The sequence below is a fragment of the Eptesicus fuscus genome, chromosome 14 (genome assembly GCF_027574615.1).
Source record: "Eptesicus fuscus isolate TK198812 chromosome 14, DD_ASM_mEF_20220401, whole genome shotgun sequence".
NCBI classification, from domain to species: Eukaryota; Metazoa; Chordata; class Mammalia; order Chiroptera; family Vespertilionidae; genus Eptesicus; species Eptesicus fuscus.
Window position 1 is genome coordinate 68,514,962 of NC_072486.1, and position 22,018 is coordinate 68,536,979.

The following is a 22,018-nucleotide window of genomic DNA, read 5'->3' on the forward strand; positions in this document are numbered from 1 at the left end:
TTCTTGTTGATTAACATATATTCTACTTATTGTCTGTATCCAAGTACCTAATCTAGCAGCAGTGCTCTGACAAAATATACACAAACACAAACACACACACACACACACACACACACACACACACACACTCTTTAATGCTATAAAGTGGCCAAATATTATGACAAGGAGAAGAAATTCAGCTTTTGTGGGAAATAACCACAGATACAAGTTTGAAGTCTAAGATTCTAAAACTAAATTTCTCTAGTGGACTTTGCCAAAGGAGATGATACTAACAAATTGCACATTCTTTAAAAGAAAATCACTAAGGAACTTCAGAGGCAGTCAGTTGATGGTAGAAATCTGGAAAGGCAGAGAAGAAATAAAATTAAAGATGAATCTTTAAAGCCCTTAAGACTGACAAGGAGACTGGGAGACAGGGATTGACAGGTTCAGGTAGAGGAAAGGCATGAGCACCAAGCAGTGGCAAATGCTGAAACCAAAGGTTTAGTAGGCCAGTTGGGCCCTCATGTAGGGTCTGCATAGGTCACTAGGAACTTATCCTTGGTGACAGCTCACCATGATACAAAAGTCATATAAATTTTCATACTTTTTGTTTTCATCCAACTCTCCTCTTATCTACATTTGTTTTAAAAACAGGAAGGAGATAGTCTGCTGAGTTAACTGGAAAATATAAAAATATTTCATATACTGCGCATATTTTAAAGGGAAATATTACAGAAGAGTATGTAGTCTGGTTGGTGTGGCTCAGTGGCTGACCATCCAACCATGAACCAGGAGGTCACCAGTTCAATTCCTGGTCAGGGCCCACGCCAAGGTTTAGGGCTTGATCCACAGTAGGGGGTGTGCAGGAGACAGCCAATTGGTGTTTCTCTATCATCGATGTTTCTATCTCTCTATGCCTCTCCCTTCCTCTCTCTCTAAAATCAATAAAAAAAATATTTAGTAAAAAAAAAATAAGATTGGGTAATAATGCAATAAATATTTCTAATTGAAGTGAAAGAGGTTGGGGGTGGGTGGGTAAAGAAATTTAGGTGGCTGGTATCTGCTTAAAGGAAGACCTGGAAACCCCTGAAGACAGTTTAATGTCATTGGAACAATTATCACCCACTAAATAATGTGGCAGTTCAGACACCCATTAGACTGAAGCGGCAGTGATAAAAAAGGGTGATCGCTAGAGCAGTCATTACCCATCTATTACCAGAAATAAAATAATAGAAGTCCCCTCTCAGAAAAGAAATAAAATCAGAAATAAGAGTTCCTTTAAGAAGAGAATTAACTTTTGATTAAAGAACACCTGTGATCGCATCACCTAGCTTTGAAAGTCCTTTATTTTGTCGGTATCTACACTAATAAAAGAGAAATATGCAAAGTGACCGTACCTCCATGACGCCCATCAGCCAATAAAGAGTATGCAAATTAACCCAACAAAGATGGCTGGTTAATTTGCATATGGAGGCACAGAGCAGCCGGGCGGGGCAGGACGCCTACTCTGAGGGAGAGGGCGGGGCAGGGGGCAGAGGGAGCTACAGGAGCAGTACTCCGGCCAGGAGCAAAGACTTACAAAGGCTCCCGGGCAGCTGGGAGCGAAACCAGGGGAAGGAAGGCCTATTCTTGCACGAATCTTCGTGCAACGGGCCTCTAGTTCTATTATAATATCTTTGTTTGATAAGAAAGCTGAGTTTATGCCAAAACCGGTTTGGCTCAGTGGATAGAGCGTCAGCCTGCGGACTGAAAGGTCCCAGGTTCAATTCCGGTCAAGGGCATGTACCTTGGTTGTGGGCACATCCCCAGTAGGGGGTGTGCAAGAGGCAGCTGATCGATGATTCTCTCTCATCGATGTTTCTAACTCTCTATCCCTCTCTCTTCCTCTCTGTAAAAAATCAATAAAATATATAAAAAAAGAAAAAAGAAAGCTGAGTTTATGATCCAAGTGATCTAAACCAAAACCCTGATTAGATAACTAAGGCAAACTTTCCAAGTAAAATTAAATCTGCCCATGATATAGTAGAGAGTCTATAATATCATACATGGCAGATTTTCTCTGGATTTTCCTGTTATTCAATATTGCTAACAAATTGTGTTATCATATGGCCTGCCTTTACCAATCTGGATTATAAACTTTTATCCAGTATATGTGCAAAGACATTTGTGAAACATAATTTAGCTAATTATGATAATTCAGGTAATAAGCATGTTTAGGATACTGTTACAGTTCAAACATAATACTTCCTGTTTATTCTTCAGATGTAATAAAACTCCCTAAAAAAGTACTCCTCTTAAAAATTATATATTTATATATAAATTTTCCCCAAAATCATTTGTTTCCCAATTTTAGCTACTTTTCAGTGTTAGTAAGAAGAATTCCATTGGTTTTCTCTTCTCCGTAAAGATTTAAAAATTAATGTACTGCTTACAGTCTTAAAACTTAAATTTACAACTTAATGCCAAATAAGAGGGTACTTAATTCATATGGATAACAACAAGGAATTCTGCAAAGAGATGAATTACTAAAGTCCAGATGACCTCTTCATTTAAAGAGAAGGTTGAAAAGATGAAAAAATATATCCTTGAGACACTATACTGAAAATGGGAAAATTATCCAGAGAGATGGAAAGATTAAATATAAGAGATATAAAAGATAATTAAGTAAGAGCACAAAGGAAGCTATTTCTTCCACATGCTTATTTTGGTAGTTAGATACCTAATTAAATACACATTTCTCATAGGACTAAGGACAGATTTGGAGGTGAGCAATTAGATTTTACTGTTCCCTAGACACTGTGTACTGTGTGGGCCTCCCTAAAAAGGGTTTGTATGTTGGCAATTTATCTACCAAACCTACTGAACACTTTTCAATAAAAGCTCAAAATATTCACAGGCTTTCTTGAAAAAGTAACCAGTGTATTTTCTTACACTCCTTAGATGTGTGGGTTTAACCTAATGTGATTTATTTGTATCCTTAAAGTTGAGGCCTTTTCTGTCAAAAACATATGAATAATTTTAATCTGTATTACATGAGCAATAACACATGCCTGTTTCAGAGAAGTTAGAAAAATAAAGATAAGAAAAATAATTTTAAAAATCACTTATAATCCCATCTCTTACAGACAACCAGTATAATTTTGTGCATGTTTTTACTATGTCTATGTAATGAATTTATAATTTATGTAAATTGAATTACACTACTTCATTATTTGGTGACTTGTTTTTTTCTACATCATAATAAATCACTGATATATTCTCAAGTTAATAAGTAGGATTTTATAGCCTCATAACAGTTCCGTTAAAACATTCTCTACATTCTGAATGTTAAAATGAAAAGTTGATTTAACTTTGGGAAATTTATTTCTTGGACTTAAATTATATGGGTGATGAAAGTTTCCATTAAGCTAGTTTGAGCTTCATGTATAAAATAAAGTCTGAAGGAGAGTAAGCAACACTTTTTATTTTCCCTGTCAACTGTGTTCTACTACACCGAGGAAACACTAAAATAGCACAAACTCATTGCTATTGTACAGGGCTATAATTATCACAGCTACCTAGATTTATGACAACAACTAACAGTGAAATTATTCCACTATAAGAGAAAAACACAATTGTTGATGAAATAATGGTGATGGGATCAAAGATAGAAATAACAACATGTGTGAAAATAGTTGTTAGAAGGAGCTAAAAATAACACTAAAAGTGGGAAGAGAATCAAATCTGTAGAAGAAAAAGCATATGAATGTGAAGAGAAAACATGGAATTCACCAATACACAAAAATAATGTACTATTACATTTGTGTTATGTATTAATATACTATTATTCATTATATACAATTATACTGATATCTAAATGAGAGTGTGGTATTATTCAGCAGTCTAAATGATGTTTCTGTTGTTCAGTCTTATGCCCATGTGAAATCAGGAGTAGAGCAAGAATGTCTGTGTCCCTCCATGGTCAGGATCACTCAGGAAGTTCTGGACAACTGGCACACCAAAATTCCCAAGGATACAAAGGGATTCCATTTACATTTACCATGAAAAGCATAAAATATGAAGACGTTTCCTAAATAAAGATCTGACCTGTTATTAACACAAAAGAAAACGTAAATAAATAAGGAGAACTATGACATCCTTAAATGGAAACACAGGATTTGGGGAAGATATCAGTTCTTTCCATGTCAATAAATAGGTCAGATCTCAATGGAGTGTTTTTAATCAGCAAAGTTATTCTAAATTCAGTAGAAATTAAATGAAAAATAATAATTAATAACACAATTAAGAGAAAGAGTGAGATAATGGGGGCTTGGTTAAGCAATCACTCAAAGATAAACTGATAGGCAGATCAATATAACAAAGCATATAGCACGAAAATTGGACCTACGATAGATACTAGTTTCATCCATGATAAAGGAAACATCAGAGTCAAGTAAGGAAAATATGAAAGTTCAACCAATTTGGGGAACACTGGCTATTTGGAAAAAGCAGTTTAGTCACACTTTACACATATCACAATAAAATCCAAGTGGTCCTGGCCAGGTGGCTTAGTTGTTTGGGCATAAACCTGTACACTAAAACGTTGTGGGTTTGATTCCCAGTCAGGACACATGCCTAGGTTGTGGGTTTGACCCACTGTCCAGGCATGTACGGGAGGCAACTGATTGATGTTTCTCTTTCTCTTTCTTTCTCCCTTCCTCTCTAGAATCAATGGAAACCTATCCTTGGGTAAGGATTAAAAATAAAAAATAACAATAATAAAATCCAAGTGGATTAAGGACTGATTAAAAAAGAATTCACAAAAAACTATAAGAAAAATATAAGTATTTAATCTATTATAAGATGGGGAAGACCTTTGTACACACAAACAAAAGATATAATAAAAACATTTATAGTATTGACTCCATAACATTCAAAACTTGTAAGAAAAATGCTTAGTAAAATGCAAATTACAAATGTTAAACTATTGGTAACTGCTAAAATGCACTCAACAAATGTGACAATATATTCCAAACATATAAATTCTTACAAATCAATAAAGGCAAATATATAAACAAACAAGTTTTTAAAATGAAAATATAATTAATAAACCTAGAAAGAACTGTTAGACTTTAATGGGTATCAAAGAAACAAAAATTAAAATAATACTAAGATAGCATTTCTTTTTTTTTTTTTTTTAAATATGGAACGCTTCACGGATTTGCTTATCATCCTTGCACAGGAGCCATGCTAATCTTCTCTGTATCGTTCCAATTTTAGTATATGTGCTGCCGAAGCGAGCACTAAGATAGCATTTCTGTCAAAGGTTTATTATTATTATTATTATTTTAAATATTCAGTGACACCCAAATTATCTTGATATGTTTCTTAATATACAGGTGGAAGTATGAACAAGTATAAATTTTCTGAAAAGTAAGCTGGCAAGAGTCATCAAGATTCTTAAGAATCTTCATATCCTGTGAGACAGTAATTCCATTTCAAGGAGAATATTTTAAAAGATTAACAGAGATAAGAACAAAGTGCCATGTTCCATGATGTTCACAACACTGAAAGTAACAGTGATCAGTTGGAAAATAAGTTAATGTACAATAAGTGAGGGGAAGTTTAAAGAAATGATGTAATGTTCATAATATGAAATAATGTATTTATTGATTTGGAGAAATGCACATGACATAAAACCTTATCAATAGTGATGGTAAAAATTTTATAATATTACATATATTCAGAAATGTAAGTCTCTATGTGATTTTTATTTTTAATATGTTTTTAAGTTTTCCATAAAAACATGTATTTTATGTTTGTATTAGTTAAATATTAAAAAATGTAAAATGAAAAAAAGTAAAATGTATATGCATTTCTGAAACAGTATCTCTAATTCTAAAGCCAAATAGGTTAGAGACAAATTTATGTTTTATTTATTTTTAATATATTTTTATTGATTTCAGAGAGAAAGGGAGAGGGAGAGAGAGATAGAAACATCAATTATGGGAAAGAATCATTGATCGGCTGCCTCTCGCACGCCCCCTACTGGGGATCGAGCTCCAACCTGGACATGTGCCGTTGACCAGGAATTGAACCCGGGACCCTTTAGTCGACAGGCCAACGCTCTATCCACTGAGCAAAACCAGCCCGGGCCAAATTTATGTTTTGAAGACTGGGTAAAGAAAAATTTGAAACCCATTTTCTTTTCTTATTTTAGATTTTACAATAACAGCTTATCTTTATTCTCAAGAGACTGCTTACAGTAGCATTAACAATATTTTTAAGCTAAGTTTAGAAAATCATAACCAAGCTTGCACATGTTAGGCAATCTGAACATTTCAACTACCAAGAAAATTAAAAACAAGAGCCACAGCAAAATAGGAATGTAGCAAACTCTTAGAACATCTAATTAGCTGTGATGACTAGATTGATTAAGTCATCTATTTTGGGATAAACTTTGAAACAGCCTATTTCACTTTGTGTCTTCTAAAACAAATACTTTTTGCTGAGACAAAATTAGACCCATATGTACATACCTATCGATTAAGCAGGAAAATCTGGCAACTTTATGAGTTGGCAGCCTGTTATGAAATAGGTTATAGGTGGATTGTATGTTAAAATAGCTGCCAGTGTTTTGACTGATTCATTATTATGTCTGGACAAGGCAGAACGATTTTCTTGACTTTCCAATGGGGTGACTGAAAACTCATTTTTGTCACGTTTCATTTAGACTTTATTTTTTAAATGGTCTAGCAAAAAAGCTTTTATTCCTAAGAAGCATAGTCATTATAATAAAGAGGCTGATAATTTTTAATAGATTATTTTATTTCATTTTAAAGAGAGAGAAACATCGCTGCGAGAGAAAAACATCAGTTGGTTGCCTCCCCTATTCACTCTGACCCAGGGTTGAACTCGAACTCGCAACCCAGGTTTTTGCCCTGACCAGAATTGAACCAGCAAACTTTCGGTGTACGGATGACGCTCCAACCAACTGCCCCACACCAGCCAGGGCATTTTTCAATAGCTGTTAATGATTTTGAGTATTTATTATTTTATAATTTTTTATAAGCTTAATAAGCCAGATGTTACTGCTCATTAAAACTCCATGGGCTTGGGCAATATTTCAAACAGAAATCAGAGTGAGCCTGGTAGATCTGTCTAATTTAAATTATAGACATATCAATATTTTATACCTCTTTCATGAATCTTTAGGGTCAGAAATCTAGACCCTCCCTCTGAGTGGTGACCTTGGAGAAGTCACATGTCTTTGGTGGCATTTTGACAATTATAAAATGGGGATAGTTATCTCCTGTTTACTTATAAGGATACTGTAACAAATGATAGGGCATATCTTAAGCCATTTGAGCTTCCTGAAAATAGCTTACATAGTGCCCTGGCCGAGTGTTGTCCTGTGCAGCAATAGGTTTCTGGTTTGATTTCCAGTCAGGGCACATAACTGGGTTGTGGGCTCGATTCCCAGTCGGGCGCTTATGGGAGGCAAACAATAGATGTTTCTCCTCTCTTTCTTTCTCTCTTCCACCCTCCTCCTCTCTCTCTTCCTCTCTCTAAAATCATAATTTTTTTAAATGGCAATCAGAAAGTAATATACCCACCAACACCACCATCAGTAAATAATAATTGTCAACACAATATTCTCTATGAAGCCTTATCTGACCTTTCTCTTTTATAAAATAAAAAAGGCTTGTATCAACTCATTATTTCCTGAATTTATTTTCCAAGTGTTTAGTTTTTTCTTTTACGAGTGAAGCAAAAGTCCCCAAAATAATATATTTAGATCACGTGCAGAGCATATTCTGTTCAGTCACAACATTTGTTTACTGTTGTCTGACTTTTAGACTAAAGTATCCTTTAGTCTTAAAGGTAACGATGGACATTCAATGTACATGGGGAATACAAACCCCTACATTCAAATGTTCAACTGAGTCTCACAAGAACAACGTGCCATTAGACTATCAAGTGATAAATATTATTCATCAACTTATTTTCGTCTGTTACAAAATGCATTTGAAGTGAGTGGAAACTGCTCAAATCCTATTGGCTCAATTGATTGGGACGATGTAGGAATGTTCTGTTGGGATAGAAGAATCATTTTCTGTGTTTCACTTTCTTACTCTCCCACCAAGCTGCTGCTCTTTGCAAAGCTTCCCACTGCACTCATCTTTCTCATGTAGACATGTGTGCGCCCCATGGAACTTGGTGTCTCCATGATATTCATTCTCTGAACCACCAAAGTCCACTCGAAGAAAAGAGGAGTCCGTTCACTCATCAATCACGACACACTTGTCTTCAAGTCTTGCACTGGTGACTTGTCTTGACTTAGTGGCCCACGGTTTTTCCTGAAACCTGAAAGCTGTGTGCAGTGACAGATGTTCACAGATGCTCATTAGGTTGCCTAGATAACCCAGGTTTATTGCACTTAGAGGATCAATATCTAAAAAGCATTCCTGTTCTGTAGATAATTAATAGCCTTGGAGAATATAGTTCTTTAGTTACTTTTTACACACAATCACAAATAGTTGGCCAGGAGTTAGGTATTATTTATTTTGGAATACTTAACTCAGCTTGATTAAACACATTTTCTCTCCAGGTTTACTGTTTGTGAGGATGCTAAGAGACTAAACAAGTTAATGCAGTGTTTTCAACCTGGATTGCAACCAGGACTCTGCTGGTATTTTGCCCTGGAGTTACTGGGCCACTGGGGCACCTCCAGATAATTAGCATACTCCGGCAGTGTCTGATGTAGTAATGGAGATGGTGAAATGAAAAAGAACATCTTACAACAGACCAAGGGTAGCATCTCTGCCTGGGCCGGGTGGCTCAGTTGGTTGGAGCGTTGTCCCACTCACCAAAAGGCTGCAGGTTCCATTCCCAGTCAAGGTGAGTATGAGAGGCAACCGATTGATATTTCTCTCTCACTTGCATGTTTCTCACTCTCTCCCTTCCTCTCTCTCTAAAAATCAATAAAAACATATCCTCGGGTGAGGATTTAAAAAACCTGCAGGGTAGCATCTTTGTACCTCAAGAAAAAAAAGAAAAGTTGTTTTTTATGAAAGGATTTAGTCCTTGAAATATATATATAGTTTTTTGATATTATATATATATATATATATATATTAGAGGCCAAGTGCACAGCATTCGTGCACTGGAGGGAAGGGTGTCCCTCAGCCCAGCCTGTGCCCTCTCGCAGTCTGGGACTCCTCGGGGGATGTCCGCCTGCCGGCTTAGGCCCAATACCCCTGGGGATCAGGCCTAGGCTGGCAGTCAGACATTCCTCTCGAAGTCCGGGGCTCTCGCAGTCTGGGACCCCTCATTCCTTACCACCCGCCTACAGTGGAGGCAGGAGAGGCTCCCACCACCACAGCTGTGCTAGCCAATCACGAGCCCGGCTTCTGGCTGAGCAGTGCTCCCCTTTTGGGAGTGCACTGATCACCAGGGGGCAGCTTCTGCATTGAGTCTCTGCCCTTGGTGGTCAGTGAGCATCATAGTGACCTGTCATTCGGCTGTTCAGTCGATTTGCACATTAGGGTTTTATTATATAGGATCATAAATACTTAAGATATTGAAATATAATTTATGTTTTCATTAATATATATATATTTTTAATATATTTTATTGATTTTTTACAGAGAGGAAGAGAGAGGGATAGAGAGTTAGAAACATCGATGAGAGAGAAACATCGATCAGCTGCCTCCTGCACATCCCCTATTGGGGATGTGCCTGCAACCAAGGTACATGCCCTTGACCGGAATCGAACCTGGGACCCTTGAGTCCGCAGGCCGACGCTCTATCCACTGAGCCAAACCGGTTTCGGCTCATTAATATATTTTTAAACATCTAAGTGACTTTATGCATTTCTGAAGTTTATGTCTTTATCCTAATTTTCATTTTTGGTGGCAAATGTTTAACTGATAATCTATTATACATCTAGTCAAAGACACATTGATTTAACCTGGGAAATAAAATTTGCACACTATCTATTTTATATTGAAGTGAATGCAATTTTGTTGATGTCTTGAGTTTTAAAATAAAAAATAGTGGGGTGACTGAACAGATCTATGATTTAAAAGAAATGCTACAATTACCACTCCAAGTTCACCTTTACACATAAAAATAGTAACCTTTTGATTAAAAATAATACTTTTCTCCCAAACTGTATTTACTCTCTAAATCAGGCGTCCTCAAACTACGGCCCGCGGGCCACATGCGGGTGTTTTTGCCGTTTTGTTTTTTTACTTCAAAATAAGATATGTGCAGTGTGCATAGGAATTTGTTCATAGTTTTTTTTTAAACTATAGTCCGGCCCTCCAACCTTCTGAGGGACAGTGAACAGGCCCCCTGTTTAAAAAGTTTGAGGACCCTGCTCTAAATGGTCACACTGACTGAATATAGATTATAGGAAGAAAAGGCAAGTGAAATGTGGAATCAGAAAAGGAAATGAGTGGTATAAATAGATCTTTCATAAAAGTAGATTTCTTTCAACTACTACTGGAGAATATCATAAAAAGCATTTGAATAGTTTTCTTAAAAAAAAAAGAAAAAGCAAGGGCTAAATATTCAGTGCCCTTGTGTGTTTATATTTAGCACTAACATCTCATTGGAGATTTTAAATTTGTGTTCCCTAGTTGACAGCACTCACCTGCTGCAATGGTCCCACTTCTCCAGTCAACGGTGCCTCCCAAAAGTAAAAAGCTATTTTTAATTTTGGAACTTTGAAAGGCTATGAACCATAATGGAAAGAGACTGGAACCAGCCAGGGGGCCATTAGAACTAAGAATGTTACATCTGGCTTTAAATTTCCCAGCTGTGGACTTTGGAAGTCATTTGCCCACCTCAGAGCCTCAGTTCCTCTGCCTGAAGCAGAAGGCCCTCCAATGCTGGTGGGGTGGTTTGGAATCCAATTCATTAATTCATTTGCATGTGTTTATAAAGGATAAGACAACATATTAACATAGCAATGTTTTCATCTGGGAAGTAAATGGAACCCTATTTTCACCTTATCTTAAAGAACAAAGGTTATTTCATGTATTGCTACAGCAGGAGTTTTCTCTATCCTTTCTCTTATGTTCCATGTGAGATATTACCCAATCCTATTGTTTAACATATTGCTTCCTATCTCTGTGGGCCAGTCGGTGCTTGTCTTTAAGTCTCAAATCCCATATCTATAGAATATATATCCTATCTAATAAAAGAGAAACATGCAAATTGACCATACCTCCACTACACCCACAAGCCACACCCACCAACCAATCAGGAGCGAGTATACAAATTAACCCAAGCTTCCCACCCACCCTGGCCTGCCCTGCCCTCTGCTCAAGGCTACAAAGTTTCAATTATAGAAGATAAATAAATCCCAGATACCTGCTTCCAGCCAGCCATAGCCTATGCTTGGGTTGCCGTGGGGGCGTGGCTGGCCTGCAAACCACCACAGGCCCCTCGCCCAGCACACCCCATGCCCTAAGGGAACTCCCACCCTGATCTGGGACACTCTTCAGGGCAAACCAGCCAGCCCCCACCCGTGCACCAGGTCTCTATCCTATCTAATAAAATAGTAATATGCAAATTGACCATCACTCCAACACACAAGATGGCTGCCCCCATGTGGACCAAGATGGCCACCACAAGATGGCCAGCAGGGGAGGGCAGTCGGGAAGGACCAGACCTGCAGGGGAGGGCAGTTAGGGGTGACCAGGCCTGCAGAGGAGGGCAGTTAGGGGCAATCAGGCTGGCAGGGGAGCAGTTAGGCATCAATCAGGCTGTCAGGGGAATGGTTAGGGGGTGATCAGGCTGGCAGGCAGAAGAGGTTAGGGGCAATCAGGAAGGCAGGCAGACGAGCAGTTGGGAGTCAGCAGTCCTGAATTGTGAGAGGGATCGGGCCTAAACGGGCAGTTGGACATCCCTCAAGGGGTCCCAGATTGGAGAGGGTGCAGGCTGGGCTGGGGGACATCCTCCCCCCCCCCCGTGCACGAATTTCATGCACCGGGCCTCTAGAGTGTGTGTGTGTGTATGTGTGTGTGTGTGTGTGTGTGTGTGTGTGTGTGTGTGTATTTACTTTACATTTAGAGTTCATCCTGCTATTTTTTTAACTTCATCAATTTCACTGATTCATTAACTTCTTTGCAAAACAAAAAAGTTAATTTGCAAACAATTAGCATCTTGCAAGTCCTTTTACATAAAGATACTATCAGAAATGTTCATTGAATTCAATTCAAGGAGAAATCTACATTTGAAAAGATATTTTTATAGTCAGATTTACTCAATAACAAAATTAATCTAATTGAAGAGATCCACAGGAGTAAGCAATCAATAATATATTTTAATTTAATTAAACTGATATAAATTAATTTCAAAAGCTGAATAGTTAACAGAAATAGCTTCAAAGCAAATTCGTACATAAGAATTCTTCTTATATCATCCAGAGTTTAGATTTTACATCTTCAACATATATATAACTATCATGAATCCAGAGAAAGTTAAAAGTCACAAACACTAACACAAAGGAGAAAATCTGAAGAAAGAAATTCCAATAGTATCAAAAAGTGACAACGGATAGTAGAGTAAGTTGACCAAACAACCATTAAAAATCAGAAAAGAACCTCAGAAACAGTAATGAGCCATTTAATGATGTGAAAATAAGCCTCATTCTTAAATAGCATCTTAAAGAATTATTATAGACTAGAGGCCCGGTACACAAATTTGTGCATGGGTGGTGGGGTCCCTCAGCCTGACTGGTGATCGAGGCCTATTGGGGTGTTGGCCAGCTGCGGGGAGGGACCACGGGAGGTTGGCTGGCCAGCTTGAAGGGGGTGGGGTCACGGGAGGTTGGTCAGCCAGGGGGAGGGACCATGGGAGGTTGGTCGGCCAGGGGGAGAGGCCGTGGGAGGCTGTCTGTGGGAGATCATTGAGTGTCTGCCCCCTGGTGGTCAGTGCGCATCACAGTTATTGGTTGACCAGTTGTTCCAGTTGTAACAGTCGCTTAGGCTTTTATATACATAGAAGATATAGATGAGAATACTGATGTGAGATGTCATTTAAGAAGTTAGATTATATTAAATATGTTTTTAACAAAGTAGAAAAAACTATTTACATTGTATAAAAATGGTTTTCATCATAAACTGGGGAGATTTTAAAATAAATGTTTGGGGATTTTATGGATATATTTTAGTTACTTAAACATTTCTCCAATTCCATCACAATGGTGCCAAATGGAATGTTCACTAAGAATTCATTTAACAGTTAATGCCTATTAAACTGTATGCATGAGGAACACACCACTTACTAGTAAATAAAAAGAGTCTCTTCAAGTTGTTCACAAATTATAGCATAATGTCTAAAGTTCTTTAACATGCCATTCAAGTTCTTTGGCAAACTTAGAAAATAGTGACTACTGAAATACAAATTAACTACCTTTTTCTTAAACTTCAGAAGAAACAGCTTACAGAAACTGTCAGCTCCTTCCGTTTTAAATGACATCTCTCTACCTCCACAGCTAACTGAAATGTTTCACTTCATTTAATACTTAAGTGAAAGAAATGTTTCCCTTGAGGAAGGATTCCCAGAAGCCTCTTGGGTATCAGAGCAAAGGGCATGAGTAGGCCAAATAGTCTGCATTTCCCAAGACCCCTGCCAAGTGCCTTGAGGTTACGCACCCATTCCCTAGTTATTACCGGGGCCAGAGACTCACTGTTCCCTCCAGTTCAGGAAGCGTCTGGTGATTTGGGGTGGTAACACCATCGCCCTGACACGCTTTCCCATCTCCCACAGAGCCCCTGTCAGCCACAAGAGTGTGTGTGCAGGACACTGTGACACCCTAATGGGACTTCCTCATTCATCTGTCCTCAAAGGGAGAAAGACCACCCCATCTTCCTGGGACATCCAACTAGAAGTAATGTATTTTTATCAGCCTCTCGTAATGATGCCATTGTAATAACCTGCTTATTATTTAACAGGAAAGGAGAAAAGGGAAGACCCAATAATATAGGCATGCCATTTACACAGCTTTGCCAAAAAGCTGCATTTCACATTCTCCAAGTCTGTTCCGCTGATCACTGGGGGAAGGGACTAGACAAAGGCAGTTTAGATGCATGCCCAGTAAGGTGTGGGTGACTTGGGAAGGTGCTTACCTGTCTGCCCTTCAATCACACCTGAAAGCCAGTCAGTGGCCGGGATGGGTGTGGCCACCGCAAATGAGAGAAACCTGAATATTAAACTTCCAAACAAAGGAAGTTCCCTCTCTTCTCCCTAGCTGGCACGCTGGGCCCTCTTGGGACTCCCGCTGCAGGGAGCTTGGGCTCCCCTGCACCCACAGAGCACAGGGCCATGTGGGGCGCCACGCGTGGACTCATGCACTTGAATCTGGCCTGAATGCTGAACCGCGCCCCGCTGCAACAGGAGGTGGAAGCTCTGGACACTGGCCTTGTTTCTGGCTGCTGGGACCCCAGCTGCCCCTTTTCCAGGACTGGCGTAAGTGGCAGGGGACTTTGGAACCTGAGAAATGTAAATTCACACAAATAAAGCCTTCTCCCACATCCCCTCCTCCCGTGGGGGCTTCTGAAAATTCTTATTTCAGCGGCACCCGAGAACCTCCATCTCACTCCCTCCAGCTACAAGGCAGTTTAATTCTCTGGTAACAATATAATGTCCTCAATGCCCAGTCCCCCAAATGATTTATGGGAAGCCTAGCAGTGCTTTTGGATATAACAAGAACCCCTGGGATGTTTTCGTCTGCAAAACCAGCAGGGTGCCTGGCACAGGAGTGAATAAATGAATGGAAAGTTCTAAACCTCACATCATGTTCACGCCTATAGTCAGGTGAGGTATAGCAAGTATTCAGTAAAAAGTCTTTAAGAAGAAAAGGCAGTGGGGATTGTATTCCATGGTCTTCAACAATCATGTTTTTCATTTTGATCTTTAAAAGACAACTGGCCACCAAGAACATCTCATGATAAAAAATAAAAAAGATTAATAGATGCTTCACAATTTTAATGAACTTGTGTCTTTGAATTCAAGGCATGCCTTGAGGATTTTTCACAAAAACAATTGATCCTTTTCATGGCTGAGTGCTGCCGCAGCTTCCTATACACAGCCAGCAGATTGCCATGGACACACTCTCCCAGGCCTTTCAGACTGGAGACCACCACAAGTGTACATCTGAGTGTAAGAAGAGAGCCGTGGAATCTCTCCTATGCATGAAGCTTACTATGCAGGAAGCCTTAATCGGCACCTTTGTTAGTGATAAAACAAATCACTCCCAGTAATTTCTATCATGCTAAATTTTTTTTCTACAGAAATAAAAATGGAATGCTTTAAAAATTCAGACGATATCAAGCAATCAGAAACCAGTGATTTGAGACAGTGTGAAACACGTGATTTCGGAGTTGTAACAATGCACAGCTAAGAAAAGCAATGCTAGGTGCTTGCTTCTCTTAAATAGGCACTGTATACAGAAATAAAGAGGATAAGTATGCAATCTAAGGAATATAGTCCATGCAGCTGGATAATTCCAGGCAACAGTTCCACTTTTTCCCCGGCAACTAACTTGGATTATTTTTTGCCTGAACTTTATGAGTGACTTGCTGAATTATTTATTTAATTTGTGCAAATAATTTGAGAATTCCTTTTGTTGAATATGACATAATTTGAAATTCCACTCCATCTCATTCTAGTCTACTGACAGTAGTCAATATAAAAAGCGCGAAAGAAAATTCTCTCCCATACCTGCTGCCTAAGGCAAGAGCGCTGTCCCACTCTCTCTGCAAGCAATCCCAAGATAAGCTTTCATTTCACACACCCTCTGCGTGTTGATTTATGATATTTATACAATGAGGCCAGGTTAAATGTAGCATCGTTTTATCAAATACATATCCACTAAATAAAGGAATTCATTCAATGACTGAAAACACAGGAGACGTAACATCATCTTGGGATGTGCCGAACTTGGTACATGAGAAGGGCCAGATGAAGTTGTCACCCAGGTGTCAACTATTCCAGGCATCTTGTTATCGATTCAGATGAAAACTTTTTAGCATCCATCCACCTAATGCAGGGCTTCTCAAACTTGTTCCTATCATGACTCAGTTAGAAAATGGTAATTTATGCAGTGCCCAGGGCTGACGTGTAAGACCCGAGTAGATGAATCCTAGACACACTCTTGGCAGTTCTGCCCCCAAGCAACTTCTTACCTGAGAGCCCTTGCTCAGCCATCCGCCTGGCTGGACATAGCTACTCTCTCCCATCTCTGGCTCCTTACCCACACCCAATCCTTCTCATCCTTCCTATGGTACCTTAATACCACTTTTTCAAAGAAGTCCTTTCTATTATGACTCTTGCACAGTCTTTCCCAAAATTACATTTGAAATATAACTTGTGTAATAGTTTTTTCTTTCTCTTCCCCTACATCTAACCAATTTATACTATTTCTCAGGTAATTCTTTTTTCTTGTGTAATAATTTTTGATGTTTGTTTACTGTGCGAGGCTGTGAATTCCATGAGAATTGGAAATGTGTCTCTCTGTTTTGCTGTATTCTCAACACCTAACCTAGATACACAGTAGGTATTAAATAAATATTCATTGAATGAATAAACTACAAATTTAGGATTTACAATCTCAGATGAATGTTCCCTGCCCCGTATAATTCATTTATACCTCTCTGGTCATCAACATTTTCTAGACCAGTGGCTGTGCTAAATCTCTCCCTTTATAATTAAAGGCTGACCCAACACCGTGTTATCACCAAGAAAACAGAAGCCAATGCACCTTTTAATTACCTTTTATCTTTGCTTATAATCCCTCTGATTGCCGTCCTACCTTCTCCAAGATTTCTTGCGCTTCAATCTCTCTCTCTTCACTGGATTGTTTCCTTGGGCCCTTGTAACACACTCAACCCTGGTACCCTAAAAATTACCTTTCTCGGGGACACTTTCTCCCTCCCCACGTGGAAGTCTGTGCTTGTTTCTCAATAAACTTCCACCTTTGCTATACCAAAAAAAAAAAAAAAAAATTACCCTTCCCTTGACTTCTGTTTACCAAATGCACTAAGCATCGTTGCTCCCATATATTCTTTTAACGGCAACTGTTATCCTTGGATCCTCTATAATACCAAGCACAAAATTAGTGCTCAATACATACGTAACAGGAAAAGAATCAATGGATGATGTAATGATGCACAGCAATGCTAAATACATGTTCAACTTTATAAATAATCTCTTATCTTATGTTTCCCATACTTGACAGCTCTCAAACAACAATGGATGGGGACACAGTGCTGATAATGAAATGCTGAATTAGCTAATCGAGTTGTGTGTTTTTTTTCCTCCTGAATTTTTCTGTTCCAATTGGTGGCGCCATAGCCTGTTGCCAAGCTGGTATCCTCAGGTGTTCCCTCTGGTTGCCGGTTCACTGGTTGCAAACGGGATTCCACCAAACCCCCTGTGAGTGTATTCCGGTGTTGCTAATGGAGCGCTGAAGCACACTGAGCCAGCTTCTGGGAAGAAGTGCAGGACATGGAAGTTTTGAGAATGTTTATGTTGGAAGCAGTCTTGTTCTAGCTTCACAATCCTAGATTGAAAATAACTTTGCCCCTTAATTTTTCAAGGTATGTATCACTCCTATATGGAGGAATTTGACACTGTTTTTATTCTCAGTCCTTTGTATATCGAATCTGGTTGTTGTTGTTTTCCACTTTAAACTTTCAGAATATTTTCTTTATCTCCAATGTTTTGAATTTTTCATAATAATCCTTTGGTTTGGATCTCTTTATCATTGACTATAGTGGGTATATTTTGGCTCTTCCAATTTAGAGAACCGAATTCTTCAGTAATAGAACATTTTCTTGACATTTCCTTCCCATAAATTTCTCTTCTTTGTTCCTGTTACTCATTTTTCTGAAACGCCTGTTAGCTAGATATTTGATTTTCTGGATGGATAATCTACTTTTTAACAATCTCCTCTCTCTTACTGTCCACTTATTTGGATTTTTGCTCTACTTTTAGGGAAATTTTCTACCTAATATTTGCTAGTTTATTTCAACCATTATTTCATTATTAAAAAATTCTAAGGGCACTTTCTTGTTCTCTTTTTATGCCCTTTTAAAATATCTTGTTCTTGTTTTGTGAATACAAAATATCTCTAACTATATAATCATAGATTTTATAAAATTTCACTTTATTTTCTGTTTTGTCTCAGTTTCTCTCTTTTTGCTTACTTATTGTTTCTTTGGATCACTTTCATACTAGGAGGCTTTGCTTAAATATATGGTCATCCTAGAATGACCCTTTTTATTTATGAGAAACACACTAAAACCTAGAGAAGGTATGTTTCGTGAGTGAAGTTTGTCAAATGATGTTTCGCTAGAGGGTGATCACAACATAAGATAGATTTTTCATTGTGGCGTTTCAAATAGCCCTATCTGTTGTCCACACCCCTTTGTCATCCTGGGACCAGGATGCAGGAATGCATCCCAGCTGGCGCTCAGACTCTCTGCTAACTCCCTATTCTCCCCCCTATAGCTCATCTCTGCTATGCCTGGGTATCCAAGGCAAGATGTAAAGGCCAGGATGAAAGTTTAATTTGCAAAGAGAAAAGTTTAATTCAAAATAATCTCAAAACAAGCACACATACTTAATACATAGAACAATCAGAAATGTCAGAATAATATTAAAGCCTAAACATGTCTGCTGATATCCTGCAAATTCTTAAAAAATTGCCATGAAACCCTCAGGTACCAATGACTATTCCATAAAAAAGAAAAAAAAAGAAAAAAAATCAACACTATAGGTTTTTTTCTACAACAAAAATAATTTGCTCTAAATTTTTACTTTGCTAATCCTATCCCAGTCTGACATTTATTTCAAAAGGATAAATAGCACTGTCACTACAAGGTCATTCCTGATGTTATTCTAGCCTGAAACTTGCTTATTGGGAACATTTTTAGTTCAAATGGCTATTTAGTGACCTATTTTAAAGTCTCAACTTATTCAAGTTTCTAATTTTTAAGGAGAGCTTACCTAAAGTGTTGTCACTTGCCATTAAAGAGAGTTGAAATACAGATAGAATCATTACAGAAATATACAATACATTTTGGAGCAGGGAAAGCTAGTATCTGAAGCCCACAAGAAAAGCTGGATGAAAATAAATCTGATGCAGAACCTAAAATATGACACAATCAGAAAGGAACATTAAGGATGTACCACGACTCTTAACAAAGAACAAACAATAAAACTAAGAAATACACAGTTTATAGTTGATACTCTTTTCCAATGCAACTGAACCACACACACATTTTGTTGTTGTTAATCCTCAATCGAGGATATTTTTCCATTGATTTTTTTTAATTGATTTTTTTTCTTTTAGAGAGAGTGGAAGGGAAGGGGGAGAGACACACAGAGAGAAACAATGATGTAAGAGAGACACATCAATTGGTTGCCTCCCACATGTGCCCTGACCAGGGCTGGGGATCGAGCCTGCAACCAAAGTACATTCCCTTGGCCGGACTTGAACGCAGGACCCTTCAGTCCATGGGCCGAAGCTCTATCCACTGACCCAAACCAGCTAGGGCCGAACCACACATTGGCTAAGAGCTGCTATTTACAATGCACAAATTCAGCTACCTTCCAAGTGGTTGAGCTAGACAGACAGGCCGTTGAATACAAACATCATAGAAAAGATTTTAAGATCTTATTGTTCTTTCCCCCAACTACTCACCATTTTAACAAAATACATCTTTTTTTTTTTCCAGTACTATTTACTTAAAATTAGCTTTCATTACACTGCTCAGGAACTTTACATTACATGGCCTCATCCTTATTTTAGTTTTGCTTTCTCACTTTGAGTAAATAGTGAATGTGAAAATGAGATTTCTGGCAAGCATAATGTCTTTGCCTGAACTGTAGAAGGGATGTCTTAAATAGTGCTCTCTTTACTGCTTCCGTGCTCAAGGAAAAGACACTATCACTCAGAGCCATGCTGGGAAGTGTCAGACACCCAGAATGGAGTACATTTATAGGGACACATACCGCTGAGCTCTTCCCTTTCCTTTGGGCTTAGACACTTGACTCCAAGCTCTCCTACTTACCAGCTGCATGATGCTGGGGAAAGTTACTTGACTTTTCTACACTTCCTATTTGTAAAATGGATAAAACAAATCCTATGGGTTGTTGTGAAGAGTTATATGACATAAAGACGGACAATACTTAGCAACGATGAGCACCCAGGTCATGTGTAAGAAACAGTGGTTAGGCTTTGCAGGGAGGGATTTCATCACCTTCATTTTGTATCCCAAACACTGATCAGAATGCTTATCTCAAAGTACAGACCTGCCATCCTAATTGGTTTGGCTCAGTGGATAGAGCGTAAGCCTGTGGACTGAAGGGTCCCAGGTTCGATTCCAGTCAAGGACATGTACCTTGGTTGCAGGCACATCCCCAGTAAGGGGGGGCGGTGCAGGAGGCAGCTGATCTATGTTTCTCTCTCATTGATGTTTCTAACTCTCTATCCCTCTCCCTTCCTCTCTGTAAGAAAATCAATTAAAAAAATTATATATATATATATATATATATATGAAATAAAGCCTTTGTGTGTGCTTCTATGTTAAAAAATAAATAAAAGTACAGACCTGCCACTTCTAGCTCCAGGTACATATCTCCATACATCCCTATGCCCCTCGACCAATGCGAAGATTTAGAGCAGGCAGGGAGAGCCACGGATTTGACTGGGGCAATATGACTTATCCTTATCTATGTCCCAGAATGAGCCAATATATCAAGGCTATCTGTTGGCTCTATCTATAGACAGATAAAGAGATTCTCAAGGTCTCTTTGCCAATTCAACAGCATGCATGTGCCAGGTGGTGAGCTAGTTTCTGGCACCAAGTTCACACACTAGAACTGGAAGAGGAATGTATAAACAATTGCCATACCACGGGATCTTGGCAATGAGAGGCATGCTTGAACAACATGATTTCACAGAAGGGCGAGTGACCCTCTCAGGACAGTGAGGGAAGCATCAGAGACAAGGTGATGCTTGTATTCTATTCTGCATGGTGAGAGGCCTCTTGTGGTTTCCTGAGTTGCCAGGGCTTTGGCCCTGGTTCGCATTTATGACCGTGTCCTTAGCATCTAGTTTCAGGTCACCCTTTCTATCTACCCTCTCCCCGGGTCATGTTTCTTCCTTCCTTCCAGCTCCCAAACTTGACCTCTTCACTCTGAAAACCAAATATGAATTCTTGACACCTGTAATCTCAGGTTTCAACGACCGTTCTGGTGTCCTGTTCTCCCTCAGTGAATGGCTGTCTCATCTCTGCTCAGACTTAAGAGTATCTATTGACAAGGCCAGAATTTCCTTCAGAAAAATGGATGTGAGTCTGTTCCAAAAGCAATGCAGGCCCCAAGTTTAGCCACAGAGAGCACAGTGGTCACCACTATTACACAACTAGGTCGCTTGAGTCATAAATGCTAGTTCTAGAAGTTGCCTGTACTACAAACACTCTCTCTTGTCCCCAACCCCAAGCTTGGTCTCCAATAATCCTTCGAAGGCACCTCCATCCACACACACCACGTCACACCGCCTCGCCTCAGGAGATGTGCCAAGCTCCCATGGAGAGCTGCTCCGGCCCAGCCCGGCCTGCACAGAGCTGTAGAGCCTTCCAATCAGATCTGGCCTTTGCCTGAGCCTGAAACACAGGGCTCCCTTTTCCCTGAGTCCACAGCCACCCACTGCTCCTGGCCTCGGCTCCAACTCCCAGGAGCTCCAGGATCTGAGCTTCCTGAGGAGAGAGAGACAGTCTGAAGGAAACCAGACACGGTTCTTCAGTGATCATTCTGTTCAAATGAAATCTGAGCTTTCTGAAACTTCAAAGATAAAACTTCTGATAATGTAAGCAACAAGATAGGAACTTGTACAAAGAGCAGAGTTTATCATTCATATATTCAGAGTGTTACACGTAAAGTATTAAGAACATGATGAAGCAAAAAAATATTGCAAGAAATGTATTTGAGAGATCTGGAAATCATATAGAAATACCTCCAAGCATTAGAAGTT

The 22,018-nt window shown here is 38.9% G+C and overlaps 1 protein-coding gene and 1 non-coding gene across 2 annotated transcripts in view; both read right to left on the reverse strand.

Annotated features, from left to right (window-relative positions):
• The window catches only part of PTPRZ1 (protein tyrosine phosphatase receptor type Z1), a 197,500-nt gene that overhangs the window by 148,972 nt on the left and 26,510 nt on the right, over window positions 1-22,018 (reverse strand).
• On the reverse strand, window positions 5,159-5,265 carry LOC114228376 (U6 spliceosomal RNA). Its single transcript, XR_003614522.2, has one exon. It is a non-coding gene; the product is annotated as a U6 spliceosomal RNA (small nuclear RNA).